Consider the following 17,652-nt stretch of genomic DNA (forward strand, 5'->3'; position numbering starts at 1 on the left):
AAATGCAAGCACGGGAATATCGTATCAATTGGGAGATATATACCCCGTATGCAGGTGCTGCTGGAATGTATAAAATTCGGAGTCAAATGTTAGTATTATGAAAATAGTCTTAGATATTGTATAAAAAGTAAAATCAAAAACATATCGAACGCCGAGGAATATTCAAAACGAGAAGTCCCTAATGAAATGGCAAAATCAAAAGCTCAAAAACATCAAACGAGGGTACAGCAATTGTCATATTCCTGACTTGGTACAGGCATTTTCTATATAAGAAAATTGTGGATTAAACCTTGTTTTAAAGCTAGCTTAACCTCTGACTTGTATGACAGTCGCATAAATTCCATTATATTGACAACGATGTCTGAGAGGGAAAAAAAACAGACAAAATAGGCAAAAATGTAAAACAAAGTAGGGTACAACAGTCTTATAATCTAAATCACTATAAAACAATTAGATATGTAACAAAGAAACACAAAAAATCATTTAGACATAGCACTTCTGTAAAAATGAAAGACAATAATACAAAAGTTTAATATAACACAATAACACAATGAAGTGATGTATAAGTACAGTGTCACGATATATGAAACAAAAAAACCACAAAAAGGCATATAAACAAATCACATTAGTAACCAGATGCTTCGCAGGGTGCAGCTTTATACGACCGCAGAGTTCGAACCCTGAACAGTTGGGGCAAGTATGGACACAACATTCAAGCTTGATACAGCTCTGAATTTGCATTGTGATTAAATAGTTGACACAACATAGGTTTCTGACACAGAATGAATGTGGTTTAAGAACTTAAACTTAAAAATTTTAAATTTGACATTTACCTATTATGGTCCAATATCCAAAATCTAAATACATGAAATCAAATAAAGTTCAATTTTGGACCCTTAAGATCTCAATGTGGATCAATTTAATAACCGGGCTCGAATATCAAAAATCTAAATACAAGGTTAGATTTAGCATACATCAACGAACCCCATATATTCAATTTTTGTTGAAATCAAACAAAGTTTAATTTTGGACCCCGATTGAGACCAACTTGAAAACTGGGCCTATAATCAAAAATCTAAAAACATGTTTAAATTCAGCTGACAAAGATCCCCAAGGATGCAATTTTTGTTTGATATCAAACAAAGTTTAATTTTGGACCACGATTTGGACCAACTTGAAAACTGGCCCCATAAGCAAAAATCTTAATACATGTTTAGATTTAGCATATCAAAGAACCCCAAGGATTCAATTTTTGTTGAAATCAAACAAGATTTATTTTTGGATCCCGATTTGAACAAACTTGAAAACTGGGCCCATATTAAAAAATCTAAGTACATGTTTAGATTCAGCATATCAAAGAACCCCAAGAATTCAATTTTTGTTGAAATCAAACAAAGTTTGATTTTGGACCCCGATTTGGACCAACTTGAAAACTGAGCCCATAATAAAAAAATCTAAGTACATGTTTATATTCAGCATATCAAAGAACCCCAAGAATTCAATTTTTGTTAAAATCAAACTAAGTTTAATTTGGACCCCGATTTGGGCCCCTTATTCCTAAACTGCTGAGACAAAAACTCCCAAAATCAATTCCAACCTTCCTTTTATGGTCATAAACCTTGTGTTTAAATTTCATAGATTTCTATTTACTTATACTAAAGTTATGGTGCGAAAACCAAGAAAAATGCTTATTTGGACCCCTTTTTGGCCCCTAATTCCTAAACTGTTGGGACCAAAACTCCAAAAATCAATCCTAACCTTCCTTTTGTGGTCATAAACCTTGTGTTTAAATTTCATAGATTTCTGTTTACTTAAACTAAAGTTATAGTGCGAAAACCAATGTGTCTTCGAACGACGACGCCAACGTCATACCAATATACGACCGCAAATTTTTTTTTATAAAAATGAAAAACAGGAATACAAAAATTAACCATATTGTACATTATTGTTTCATTATATTTAGTCATATGCTATAGTTGTGATATTATGACAACAAAGATTTGAATTAACTTGAGTAAATTTATCTAACCAAAGTTCTATAAGAAGGAAAATTGACATTCCCAGAAGCACGAATCCACCAATTAAATCCGATACAAGAAGCCCTTTGAGATATTTTCCATTTCCTTTAAACATGAACTTTTCCCATTTATTACATAGTCCCTTAATCGCAAGTATGATATGGAGAGATGCAACTATTATTGCGTATATTGCTTTGAAATATTGTACTAAAGAAATTGGGTCGGACGAAATGACTGATACCCTAACGGCCATGCTAACTTGGGGGACATCTTCAATCCAAGTTGATATAAATGTCACCGTTGTAATGAATGTTAAATGTGTGTAATTCTTCCTATAACTATAAACCATTGCTGCTACTTGAAGAAAAAACGTAAGCGTTCCAACAATTGCAAACGAAAGGATCGAATATTTCAATGAATTTTCACTTTGCATAGGTTCTTGGTCCGTGTAACATACTCCGGCGAAAAAAATCCAGTCTAGAATTAGGTCAATAAATTCTATAGCAAATAATGCAATAAAACTTGCAAAATTCATTGTCAAGAATGTAAAACCTGAAAATAAAAAAGGTGATTATTATTAACAATATAATAAAAATTTGATTCCGCAAATCGTCAAATTTCTAATTGTCTATATTTTAGTGAACAAAATTACGGTAGTGATATTGAAGATAAGTATGTCATATTCAAGGGATCGATTTATAATGCTTTCAACGGGCGTATGACATTTGCGCCGATTTTGAAAATTTTCATTCTTTCATTTGCGCCGATTTCATTTTTTCATTTGCGCCGATTTTATATTTTTTCCTAATTGGATTTACAGGTAAGTTACAGGTAAGTTTATACTTTTATATTGGCTGAGCACAGAGTATAAAGACAAATCAAGTGATATTGCAATTGGTAAATGGCTATCCCAATGTTTCAGGTTACCATTCCTTTCCCTAAATGAAATCGATGACTGTTTCACGTTTGACATTGTCTGACGCTCCGCTCCTTCTGATGACAAATGTCATGCATTCTTAGACAACGTACAAGTACACATTCCATAACGGTCAACTAATTCGTGGTGGCGTCCATAAAATTAACGAAAGGATGATTTCAACTTCACCATTTGAAACTCTTGGTTTAATAGCTTCCCTGTGAGAAAATGCGAACTTTAGAAATGCCCCCACCAGTACGTATGCCAGACAAAGAAAAAGATGGCCTTCGTTATCGACAATTACGCCAAATATAGAAGATGCGAAATCATAAGAAAGGAGCCAAATATAGAAGATGCGGAATCATAAGAAAGGAATATATTAGATGTGTTGCCTATACATACTCGTCAAGAACAGATTTATGATTTGAATGTATTCCGTCTTTATGGATTTGAATGCTGCACATATATTTTTAATTCGTCATTTAAGTATAAACAAAGTACTTTTATCTTAGGTTTTTTACTTCTTGATTTTAAGCAGGAGACAACAGTTTTATACATGTTATGCTTGACAACTCATAACATATGTACAACTGGCTAACGGAAGAGGTCTTTAATAATGATAAATGAAAATAACATTACTGGGATGGAGAGTTCCATTGGCACTCATACCACATCTTCTTATATCATTTCACCTGTAATTTACCTGTTATTTACCTGTAAAAAAAATCGGCGCAAATAAAAAAAGAAATCGGCGCAAATGAAAGAAAAAATCGGCGCAAATGCAAAACGCCGCTTTCAACATAACTGTGTATTCGGAATTTAGTGTTAGTCTTACGTTTAGCCAGGGCAAACAAACGTCGAACAACTTTATTTAATCGATATCGTTAATCCAGGGTCATGATTATAGATTGTTAAAAAACACTGTCTTGCATTTGAAAATAATAACTTTTGTGAACATTAAAATCTACCAACAGAGAAAAGACCCAGTGGTTGTAAAAGAAAGGCAAAAAAACATAGTCTGTAACAATCAACCAATTCATGATGGTGTCTGTAGTCTATATTGAAGAGGTGATTTTTATTTTCATCATGTGGAACTCATAGTGTTAAGCTTTGTTGTTGTTAAGTTTGATTTCGACTGACCTGCATTATATGTAAATCAAGGTATGAGAAAAACTGTGTACGTTATTTTATTCAACGCAATTTTGTCCCAGGTTATAGTTGTCTTTTTTTACATTCTTTTACATAATGTATATATATTTACTAATACAGTATATGTTTACTTGTTTTTGTTATTAATATTTATTTTTGGATCAAGTTAAGCCATTTCACTAGATATTGTATAGTAACAGTTATCAAAGATACCTTGTAATTTGATATGCCGGACGTGCGTTTCGTCATCATAAGACCCATCAGTGGCGCTTAGATCAAAATAATAAGAAAGCCAAACAAGTTGGAGAGCGTTTAAGACCCAAAATTTCAAAAATGTTGTATCGAAATCGGCTAAGGTAATCTTTGCCTCAGATAAGGAAATACTTAGTATTTCGAATAATTTAAACTTTTGTAAACCATTAATTTACAAAAATGACCATATAATTGATATTCGTGTCAACAACAAAGTGCTGACTACTGGGCTGGTTATAACATCGGGGACGAAACGTCCACAAGCAATGGCATCGACCCAGTGGTGGAAATGGTTATAAAATGTACCAGGCTTATCAATTGAAACGCCAGTTTTTCTGTGTTGTAATGTTGTACTACTGTTTCATGTTAGGGTGAAGGTTGGCGCATATAACCACGTTTAAACCGGCTGCATTTGTTTGCAACTGTCCTAAGTCTATAACCTGTTGTTCTGTGGTTGTCGTTTGTTGATGTGATGTATAAGTGTTTCTCGTGTCTGGTTTTCTTATATTTAGATTAGACCGTAGGTTTGAATCGAATTACACTCGTCATTTTGGACCCCTTGATAGCTTGCTGATCGGTATGAGTCCAGACTCCGTGTTGAAGTCTGTACTTTGATCTATAATGGTTTGCTGTTTACAAAATTGACTTGGATTGAGAGTTGTTTCATTTGCACTCATATCACATCATCTTATATATATTATACATCTTTATATCTATGTATCTGTGTATCCTTGATTTCATGTTTGATGGGATAGATTCTTAGTTTGCGTTGATAGTTTGCGTTCGACCCTGCAGTCACTAAAAATTGCATATTTAGTGAGACATTAACTATAGAGCGAATAAGTAGTTAATAGATAATGCTAGCCACTTTCAAAATAACCTACATGTCATAAGTCCGAAATAAATTTACGAGGAGATCAAAACTAATTTAATGTCGCGTATGTGCTTTCAAATTAGTGATTATTTTGACCAAACACTTGGATTCAAAAAGTATCCCATTTTGACAAGCAAAACAACAACACAAAATACCAAAATGAGATGCATTGGGAAATATAAACCTGAAACTTAATAAATTAATTAATGTCTTTTTTTCACAACTAAAATTTTCTACTTGCACAGAAAGAAATCGCATTTTTTACAGAGGATGACCTTGAGGTCACTCCGATGTATTGTTATCGCTTAAATTTCCGTCATTCATAAATAATAGTCAAATTAGTTTTGGGTTTTCAACACCAGTGAAAAAAGTGCATTTTCATACCTGCGATTTCTGTTCTCCGGTTGTACGATGTTTCAACAAAATATGGAATCATTTCAGTTGTTGATTTAGTGGTGAAAATTTGACTGAATTATATCTTAATATATACGATTTTATATGTTTAATTGGTGTTTCAGAAAGAGGTCAGGTGCTCTTGTTCATTCATAAAATATCGTTCATTCATAAATTTATCGTAAAATAAAAATCACTACACAGGTTGTACGTGTAGTGTAAATGACCACCTGTAATCTAAAAATAGCGGTCTCACTTATAACGACAAGAAGAATTTTAGCGACAAGAAGCGTCAAGAACGGACAAGAAGAATAAATCAAGCGACAAGAAGAATAAATCAAGCGACAAGAAGACTATTTAGCGACATGAAAACACATATCAAATGAACAATTATGTGTGGGACTTAGTTTTAAGAAATGATGTCAAAGTAACACTATGAAAATATTTTTAGTAAGCTTAAATATATATTTATTTTTTACATGTTTATGTCTTGTAAGTTATTTTATTTCTGTCCCAATTTTCAAAATTAGCGTCTCTAAAGGTGAAATGTTTTAACTGAATGGTTAATTTAAATTAATTATGAAAATTGTTAAAATTAAATAAATAAAAGTAATTATTGCCCAGTTACAAACACTACCAGGGGATAATCCATAATTACCCCCAACTTTAGCCTGGTAAACTTGTTGTCTCCTTGTGAAATATAAAACATATTAAAAATAATTTCCTGCTTAAGTCTTTTATTGATATAAAGTCAAAACCTTCTTGCTTTTCACTAGACAACCATGTCCTGTCAGGTTTAATTCTTATATATGTAGATAAAAAATAAAAGTCCCCAAATAACATGGCAGCAATTGCTTTCACAGCCTTTACGGCTTTGATTTGTTACAGAAGTGTCCACTATGCACTTGCACTGCACTATGATAATAGTAGAATAGAATTATCATATACAAATAGATGAAAATTAGATATACATGCAATCGTAATATTAATAATATATATAACAACAAACCAGTGTATTCTCTACGACTATCATTATATAAGTATAATAGTCCAAGGTATACTGATTTCTTGCACTACAATATAATAGTTATTACGGTGAGGTTGAATTTCCTGTCATTTATTCATCATCCAAGCACGAACTTGTATCAGAAAAAAATATCTCTGTAAATTAACCCAAGTTTCAGGTATAGAGATGTGATCTGTTTCTGTGAAATGTGCTTTTGACCATCCACAAGAACCTGCGGTCATCCGATGTTCAGTACTTCAGTACTTTGATTTAAAACTTACTGAAACGATCATTTGCAATGTTATTAAAGATTTGGGGAGATTTGTATCTCAGTTTTTATACCGATCTTTTGCTGACAGTAAAAATTCTTGCTTTAACGTGTTACCAAACATAAAAAATGATACAAACTTCATATAATGCAGTTGTCCTTACTGAAATATGTTTTTCCAAACTACCCTGAAATCATCGTCTGTACTCTTTTAATTTCATTTTCTCCCGTTTTTCTGATATTGAATTGTTTCCTCTGTTTAACGATTGTTTTTAAAAGAAGAACATTTCACAAAACACTAAAAATATATATTACACGTATATAATAATTACATAATGCCTTTAAAGTGTCAAATCTTTCTTTTATTCTAATTCGTTGTTGCACAACGACTAGAAATGTCTGGTATTGGATATTTATATATAGAAATAGTAAAACCAATTATTCAAAATAGAATTGAAAATTACCAGTTATTGCTCAGAATTTCCAGAAAATGGGGTAACTTTATAGAATAAAAATTATCAATAATATACGAACAGTTATTGAATTTCGTATTAACCACTTTGAACATAGAAAAAACTTATCTGTGGCATTAGTACTTTATTATTCTGTTTTAGAAAATTAAACCAAATGGTATAATAACCATCTTCGAACGGAGTTTGTTCATAGCATCAATGCCCAACGTCATTTCACATCAAATTTGTGAAAATTTGGAAGTCTTTTCAAATATTTTAAAGAAAAAATTATACCATAAACATACACATTACAATTATTATGCTAACGACATAAATGTGAATCAGGAATTTCTTAAGTCTTTCGTATAAAGTTTTTAAAGAGCAGAAAAACGTCGAACAACTAGATTAAAACCAGATACTTTTATCCAGGGCTATGATTCTGAACATTGCAAACACAAAAAGATCTATATTAATGCTTAAAAAATGTAGTCTTACGTTCGAAACAATTATGTTCTAAACATTATATTCCACTACGAGCACCTCCTTGGATCTCAATGACGGACATACCTCAGTAAAATCTTATTATATTTTGGGTTCAACAATATATTTTCTATCTTATTAAAGTAAATCATTTCAGCACAGCTCAAATTAAAAACCAGCGAGAATTTGGAACATATAATACCGCTAAAACCTCAAATCTTTCACATACCTCAACTATGATAACTAAGACCGTATCGTAATCAGATTTAAACACATAGCAAGTTGCACTGTGAGCTATTGCTCACTGATGATACCTCTGCTAATATATTTCAGTAAACACGAAGTTGTTGAGAAGTGAATCTGAAAATGCATCACACAGTATAGCTGACTTGTATAAACCCTGAAACCAAATTTCAGAAATCATTGTATTGTAGTTCCTGAGAAAAATGTGACGAAAATTTTCAGCTTGGCTATCGTGTGTGAAATGATAAAAGTGTTCGGTAAGCAGCAAGTTGTTGAGTGATGAATCTGAAATCGCATCACACGGTATAGGTGACTTATATAAACCCTGAAACCAAATTTCAGAGATCCATGTCATGCAGTTCCTGAGAAAAATTTGACCAAAATATTCATGGGACGGACGGACTGACAGATGGAAAAACAGAGGTAAAACAGTCTACCATGTAACCCACTGTTTTAAAGCGGGGGTACAATAACATTTAATGTTGATATCATTTCTTTTTCAAACATTTACACATTCTTTAAACGGATGCTGGGAAGAACTTCTAGATAACACATTTTACAAAAAAGTGCATGTTATTGACAATATTCAGATCACAAGTGAGTAAGTGGCTAACATAATTATATAAGAATGGAGAAATAGCGCAGGTGGAATCAGGAAGTTTAGATTTGATAAATAAAGGCAACAGTAGTATACCGCTGTTCAAAAATCACAACTCGACTGAGAGAAAACAAATCCTGGACACAAACCATATCAACTGTAAGAGGAAAACAAAGGAACAATAGGACCACTAACGTGCAACATAAACATACGTCAACATAGATAGAAAGGATTTTTTTTATAACCACTCCTATACTCCTATACTCCTGACTTGGAAAAGGACATTTTATGAAAAAAATGTGGGTTGAGCTGGTTTTGTAGCTATTCAAACCTCCCGCTTGTATGACAAATTAAAAAAAATATCGATTCAATGACAATAGAATTGAGAAAGGAAATGGGGAATGTGTCAAAGCGACAACAACCCGATATGCCTTTTTTACCCTCTCTGCCGTGGTATTTGCCAAAAAATACTCTATCCGACTGGACACGTGTAACGTCACGATCATCAATGCGTTTTTGAACATTAACATTCGGTGTAATTAAACAGATATATCATGTTCTTGAGGGGTATTTGCTAAAAATACCAGTCTTGAGAATGAATTTCCTTCGCCTTACGGCTCGTGAAATTTAACATTCTCTCGACTGGTATTTTTCGAAAATACCCCTCCTTAACATGATATATCTGTTTACAATCCCTCCCGTTAGGGGTTTAGTATCATACTAAACAGATATATCATGTTAAGGAGGGGTATTTTCGAAAAATACCAGTCGAGAGAATGTTAAATTTCACGAGCATATCCTTTTGGCAAATACCCCGGCGGCGTTAAAAAATGAACGATATTCATTTGATAACAGTGAATTGGTGAAAAATACACTGGCTTTCAACCAATCAAAACCCAGGATTCTTACATAAGGTGTAATTATATCATAAAATATATGAGAAGAACATAACCCGTGTCATGCCAATAACTGTTTTTTTTTTAAATAAATGTGTTTAGTTCCGATGCAAAGACCCTATAGGTGAATCAATATTAAAGCCAAAATATGCAATCTTTAATGACCTGACAACAGTATCGCAACTATATCCCTTCTTAATAGGTCTGTTTAAAGGTTTTTGTTAGTTTTTGAGGTGAATACTGACATTTTTGTGCTTTGTAAAGAATATTACCCTAAAAGATTGGATGTGAAATACCTGAACGTAAAAGATGTCTGCATGTTGAGTTATATTTACGAATTATTTCCTTATACCGGTGATAAAATTTAGTAAATGTTTTGACCAGTTTGTGATATCGAAAACCCTGGTGTAATAATTTTTCAGTAATACACATAAATTTCTCTCGCTAAAATCTAATACGTTGTTATAAACACGAGCGAATCGTACAAGTTGAGATATATAAACACCATAACATGGTGTCAAGGGAACGTCACCATCTAAAAATGGATAATTTACGATAGAAAATGAAAAATCATCTCTTTTATCATAAATTTTTGTTTTAAGCTTCCCGTTAATTAATAGATATCAAGATCGAGGAAAGGGCAGTGGTCATTGTTAGTATAAGCTTTATTTAAAGTAAGTTCAACAGGATAAATTTCTTTAGTATACATACTGAAGTCGTCATTATTGAGAGCCAATATATCATCCAAATATCTAAAAGTATTGTTAAATTTTTGTATCAAATGTTGTTTCGATGGGTCTTTGTTAATTTTAGTCATAAATTGTAACTCATAACAATACAAAAACAGGTCCGCAATAAGTGGTGCACAGTTAGTCCCCATTGAAATTCCAATAACTTGACGATATACGGAATCTCCAAAGACACTACGTGACAGAAACATAGCGCAAACACATGCAAGAACACTCATCCTAGAGAAACGGACAATCAAACAATATCATATTTGACAACATATGCAACAACAACAAACATCTTCCATCAAAGAAAGACAGTAGAGGTTATCACAAACAATGACGCACTTATGTAACGAATATGTAATATTAAACTACATAGATTATTTTCACAATACCAGTCCGAACAATTATCATTACAATGATGGTATTGAAAGGCTACTAGTATTTCATAATAATTTGGACTACAAACGATAAAAGAAAACACATTATCCAACCAAAAACACAACAGAAATATAAAAACAAAATACATGAATGTATGGTGTATAAAATACCGAGAAACGTCTAATAGTCTTATATCTTTATCAACCATACTTTTAAATAGTTCTCAATAATCATTTGTTTTATCTCATTGTTTGTATTGTATTATGAAAATTATTGATGTTGTAATGTTTATGCCCTTTCGGGCCCATAATTGGAAATAAAATATCTTCTCCTTCTTCTTTAGCAATGAAAATTCGCACTCGGCATAAAAACAGATATATTCGGGAATAGGTCACGTTCGGTACTTGGTAGACAGACGACATAGATGTTAAAGCACACTGTAATATGTTGAAAATTTTACTAGTTAGTTCAGATAGGTACAGACACATCGTATAGATCAATCAATTCGTGATGGTGTCTTTAAAATTAAATTAAGGTGGTATGGGAGTCTAAAATAAAAATGATAGAATTTGTTCATACTTTGCCAAAACGTAGTATCTATTGATATATGTTGAAATATATAATAAAAATAATAGGTCACCGCGCATTATCTCAAGCTATAGGACGCGACAAAATAACACATTTTGTAAGGATTATACAGGAAAAAACACCATTTTGTGGTTAGAAACTAAACAAAATGATAGAATTGTTAAATACTTAAGGAAAAGATAGCTTTCAGACAATGCTTTGAGAATTTCAAAAGAAAAGATAGGGTCACCGTGAGTTTTTTCCGGCTAAAATACAAAATAGGAAAATTCCATGTATAATCCTTCAGAAAATGCACTATTTTAGAGTTACCTCCCCTTAAAATGGCAATTTAAAAAAAATAAAAAACAAACAAAAATAATCAACATTTGCAAAAATATTAATATTTATAAGTTATATTCTTATAAATTGGTTCTTTTAAATTAAAATTCATATTAAATATCTGCATTCCTGCATCAAATTTTGCTAACTTCATAGAACATCTGGACCTTTGGTTCACTGTTTTTTACAATCCAAGATGGAGGAAGACACCCATACCACCTTAAATCTTTCCTCCTCACAACTCTGTTGGATCAGTTTCTGCGTAAGAAGCACACTCCTGTATATGAAGTCCGTATAGTTTGAGCATACACTTATCTGTAACAAGTCATGATCACGACATATGTTTTCTCTCTTCTACTGGTTTAAAACTTTTAATTTTGTCAGTTTTTATGGATTTCTACTTATTGCATTTAACATAAGTTCAGTATTTGTGAAATACTATAAAAATATATATTTGTTTCGGTTTTCCAACTGTCTAGACTGAAAAGCTCCATGTTAATTTGAAGTAAACGATGATTGCAACATTATTTGATTGATATCTATTTTAAGATTTACATGTGATTTTGGATATGTTTAACTAATATTTTGACATTGTGTTTTATAACTATGACTAAGCTAGATATATTTATTCCTTTCTTTGCGTTTATTATTGTTAATTTCAAACTTATATCAGCTTTTATATAAAAAAAAATATAAAAAAAAATACACAAATGCTGTTATCATGGACAGAAAAAAAAAGTTAAGTTTTTTGTATCGTCATAATCATTTTGCATTTTAGTATGATTTTACAAGTTAATTCATCAAAGATAATAGGCTGAAAACATGTGGAAATGGTATTTCTGGCTGTAAATAACACTGTACGAAATTCACGTTTGTCGTATTAAAACTTTTTATTTCACTAAACGAGGACTTACATAATGCATGATAGTACAAACAATATCATATTTATTAAAATTGTATAGCGTGAAGAAAATTAAACATATGTATATAATTTTCCAGGAATGTTAACATCGCTTAAATATTTACAATACAATTTTACAGTTTAAGACAAGCCAACAAGAGTGAATTAATCATTAAATAGTAACTATTGAATAGTCAAAGAACAAAATAAAAACCAGAGTTGCCTACCTTTGAACACAAAGTATGTCACTTCTCATTGGGAGCAGTTTATCTTTTAAAAGAATGATACAGGACATGCAATTAAATCAATAAAAAGAGAGATTCATTGGACACAAAATGTGAAAACTTTGAATAGCCACATGAAACATGTGGGAAATTTTGAAAATCGTCAGGAATAACATACGTTAATCGGTTCTTCTATGTTAATGTGGTTTAAATATTTCTTTCAGTCTTATATGGGACTGAAAGATTACTCAAAAAGTTCTTTATCAAATGGAAAAATCAAAAGTTAAAAAAACAGTAAACGAATGAAAACCCTGTCATATTTCTGACTTTGTACAGGTATTTTCTAATGTAGGAAATGCTGGATTAAAACTGGATTTATAGCTAGCTAAACTATTTACTAGGATGACAGTCTCGTAGAATTCCATTATACTGACAGCAATGTGTGATCAAAACAAACATACATAATAGGTATAAATGATCAAATGTGGGTTATATTAGTCGACATTGTTGTATAGCCTTAATCTCTTTACAAACAATAACTATTTCAAAAATTTAAAAAAAATAAAAAATTGCACATAATATACGCAAATATAAAAGACAGGAATTCAAAATTTATTATGTAAAAGTACCAAGCCACCCATTAGTATATTAATAAAATAGACTAATCACTATTTCTGCATTCTTATAAATCGATTAATATATCGTTTTAAACATGTAATTTTATATTAAAATCTTTCTGTCTGTATTGTTTTGTTGTATTTTCCGTTTTTCATTGGCCATGGTCTTGTCTATATTTTAATTAATGGTATTGTAACCTTTAAATAATCAGCTCTTTTGATATACTTTATAAAGAAATATTGTCTATTGATACTAAGTAATGTTGGTTCAATGAAACAGAAAAGGCCAAAATGCTTTAAAGGACAAAAGTTATAATTCCATTATAGCATACAATGACTTTTCTACCTGTATTACGAAATATGATTTAATTGTATTGAATAAAGTCAAAGCAGGTGGAAATATGTCAATTATCTGAAAGAAAAAAAAACTTTAATACAAAAAGACTAGATGGCGAATTGGAAATACTATAGGATAACGAATGGATAGTTTTAATCAACAACACTTTACATGTTTGCATTGAAACTGATAACATATAATCAATCAATGCCTTCTGTTTTTGAATATATGATTAGAGGCAGAATATATCAGAACTATTAAGCCAAGAGTGTATTGTTTGGTTTTTTTGTGTCCCAAACGATGTATGCTTTACGCCGCAACACTAAAAGGCTATATTGCGGTGGGAGCTAAGTCAAATATTTAAGTCGTTTTTTAAATCTCTTTCTTTATAATAAAACACAAGTATCAAGCAAAACGATTCATTTACAAATAAAAATCAACACTATTTATATTTATGTTTTAGAAGATATTCCGATTTCTTTGAAAAAATGACACAATATATCTGCTGGAATACTATTTAATAAATCATGTATATTATTGCCATAAAAAAATGTTTCCTATGAATATCAGCAAAGTCAGGAATATGACAGTTCTTTTTCGCTCGTCCGTTGGTTTGACATTTGATATTGCCAGTTGTTATGAACTAGCCCTTTTTTAGTTAAACTTGAGGTTCGGTATTTTTCTTATACTATTATATTTGTGTCGGCTTTTCAACTGTCGCTTATGGTTAATTTAATGAAGACGACGATTGCAAATTGTTTATCTTGGTATCTTATGAGTTTTACATGTGCTGTTGTATACATTTGACATTGTGTTGTGTAACTTCAACTAAGCTGGAAATATTTAATCGTTATTTTGCGTTTACTATTTATATAGTACAGTATGTATTAGCTATTGTTGAATTATAATAATAAAAAAAAGGGGGGGGGGCTAATTCAAACATAGCTGTTGACATTTTCAAGTCTTATATGATCTTATATAAGTATTAACACAAATGCTGTTATCATGGGCAGTGAAAAAAGTCATGAATTTTATGTCTTCATAATCATTTTGTCCAGTAAGTACGAATTAATTCATCAAAGATACTAAGCTGAAAAGATATAAAAATAGTATTTCTTGCTGTAAATAATTCTGTTCGGAATTCGTGTTATTCGTATTGAAACTTTGAAGCTTTTTATTCCACTAAAGAGGCATGATATAACAAACAATATAAAATAACAAGTATATTGCATGAACAAAATTTAACATATGTACATGTACAGAATTTTCTAGGAAGGTTAACATCACTTAAATATTGACAATACAATCAACAGAAATTATACAAGGCAACAGGAGTGAATTTATCATAGAAACTATTGAATAATCAGAGAGAGAAACCAGAGTTGCCTACCTTTGAACAAAAAGTATGTTACTTCTCAGGTGGAGCAAGTTATTTTTTTAAAGGAATGAAAAGGAAGGGCTATAATTAAAATGATCAAAAGAGGAGGTGCATTGAACACAAAAGGGGAAACGTTTGATTGCCACCAAAAACATTGGGAAATTAATGAGTATCTCTCTCATACCTAATTCGAGTTTTCAATGAAAATGGACTGATATTTTATGTCTTCATAATCATTTTGTCTAATAAGTACGAATTAATTCATCAAAGATACTAAGCTGAAAAGATATAAAAAATAGTATTTCTTGCTGTAAATAATTCTGTTCGGAATTCGTGTTATTCGTATTGAAAGTTTGAAGCTTTTTATTCCACTAAAGAGGCATGATATAACAAACAATATAAAATAACAAGTATATTGCATGAACAAAATTTAACATATGTACATGTACAGAATTTTCTAGGAAGGTTAACATCTCTTAAATATTGACAATACAATCAACAGAATTTATACAAGCCAACAGGAGTGAATTTATCATAGAAACTATTGAATAATCAGAGGGGAAAACCAGAGTTGCCTACCTTTGAACACAAAGTATGTTACTTCTCAGGGGGAGCAAGTTATTTTTTTAAAGGAATGAAAAGGAGGGGCTATAATTAAAATGATCAAAAGAGGAGGTGCATTGAACACAAAAGGGGAAACGTTTGATTGCCACCAAAAACATTGGGAAATTAATTAGTATCTCTCTCATACCTAATTCGAGTTTTCAATGAAAATGGACTGATATTTTATATCTTCTTTTCTTTCTATCCTATAAAATCCAACATAAAATTAGGCAATCCTATATGGGACTAAAGGTTTGCTCCAAATTTTGTCTTTTAAGACCTTCTTTCTGATGCCAAATATTCCTATTTCGGTGCGAATATTCTTGTGTTACTCTCTTCGGTATTTAGACCTGCAAATAAGTAAAAATATTGAGTGCTCGTTATCAGAGCGTACATTAGATAATCTATTTATATGACGAAGAAGTTAAAATATGAATAACATAGATGCTTTGGAACTTAGAAATAGAATAAGTGTTAAACATGCAGTTGTGTGACATCAGGAAAATGCATTATATTAAAATGACAACGGTATAAAAATTAAGAATGGTACATCTTCAAATTTAGACTTTTTTGGCTTTTTAACTATTTTGACATGAGCGTCACTGATGAGACTTATGTAGACGAAATGCGCGTCTGGCGTATCGAATTATAAGCCTGGTACCTTTGATAACTTTTGGATACATTTCTTCACCATTTAAAAATTCTTATAAGTTAAATAAATCCCTATGCTTTTTATGTATAAAATCTTGTGTACGGTGCCGATATGCAGGGTTTCTCATCACAAACATTTTTCTTAATTTTAGTCGATATCTTGTGAGGTTAATTCCACAAGACATTTTGCAATGAAATTTTAGACGCTGTTTAACACTAGGGACATCATTAATATACTGATGCTTTTTATTTTTTTCAAATTCAATCTCAAAGGGCCTGGGTTTTTTAAACAGCTATAATGGTAACCATGTGGTGCTGTCAAAGGAAATACAGTTTATCATATTCAGTCTCCAACGTCATTGTATAAGCTTTTCTTTAGACAAAACACAAATATTTCTTTCAGATTCTCTGTCATGTCTTCAGGCATACAAATGTAAAATTTCATCAAATGGCAAAATCAAACGTTCAAACATGGCAAACGAATGGAAAAAATACTGTCATTTTTCTGAAAGGCATTCCCTAATGTAGGAAATGGTGGATTATACCTTGTTTTATAGCTAGCTAAACCTCTCTCACTTGCAGGACAGTCGCATAGAATTCCATAACATTGTCAACAATGTGTGAACAAAGCAGACAGACATAAAAGGTAAAAATGTAATTTAAAAAAGGGGTAACTAGTCAATAAAGAATATACAAAATGGCATAAAAACAATGTAATGTTGTTGTCAATGGAATTTCAAGGGACTGTCATACAAGCGAAAGGTTTAACTATAAAACCAGGTTTAATTCACTGTTTTCTACATTAGCAATGCCTGTACCAAGTAAGGAATATTACATTTGCTATCCATTCGTTTAACGTGTTTGAGCTTTTTATTTTTCCATTTGATAAGGTACTTTCCAATTAAAATTTCTAACGAGTTCAGTATTTTTGTTGTTTTACTTTTAAAACATATGTAGAAATTTCTACCCTAAAACAGATTTTGGCTTTTCAACCCTACCACAGATTTTGGCTTTTTTACACTACTACAGATTCTGACTTTCCTACCCTTAAAGTTTTTGGACAGTTCTATCTAGGTACAGATTCTGAAAGTGTTAACCTATAACAGTTCTTAGGTAGAAGTGTACTAGTATTCTTGAATTTTACTAGAATTTGTCTTGGTAGAATTGATCCAGTATGATTTGTCCTTACTGCTGCTGACAATTCAAAACTAGTATGAAGATAGGAAAACTTCGTTGATGAAATTATCAATCTTTACCACAAAAATTCCAAATGTAATGACTAGTGACATGATGACATATAACAATTGATGCATTTGATACCTTAAGGAAAACAAGCATCAAAAATTTAAATGAAACTTTACATATAGAATTCTTTTGA

At 31.3% G+C, this 17,652-nt stretch overlaps 1 long non-coding RNA gene across 1 annotated transcript; it reads right to left on the minus strand.

Annotated features, from left to right (window-relative positions):
- Positions 1 to 410: 410 nt before the first annotated feature.
- On the minus strand, positions 411 to 7,245 carry LOC139493622 (uncharacterized). Its single transcript, XR_011657085.1, has 3 exons — positions 7,041 to 7,245; positions 1,759 to 2,570; positions 411 to 1,597 (listed from the first exon to the last, which is right to left on the minus strand). It is a non-coding gene; the product is annotated as an uncharacterized lncRNA (long non-coding RNA).
- Between the last annotated feature and the right edge of the window lie 10,407 nt (positions 7,246 to 17,652).

Source organism: Mytilus edulis, chromosome 1 (assembly GCF_963676685.1).
Source record: "Mytilus edulis chromosome 1, xbMytEdul2.2, whole genome shotgun sequence".
Taxonomy (NCBI): Eukaryota; Metazoa; Mollusca; class Bivalvia; order Mytilida; family Mytilidae; genus Mytilus; species Mytilus edulis.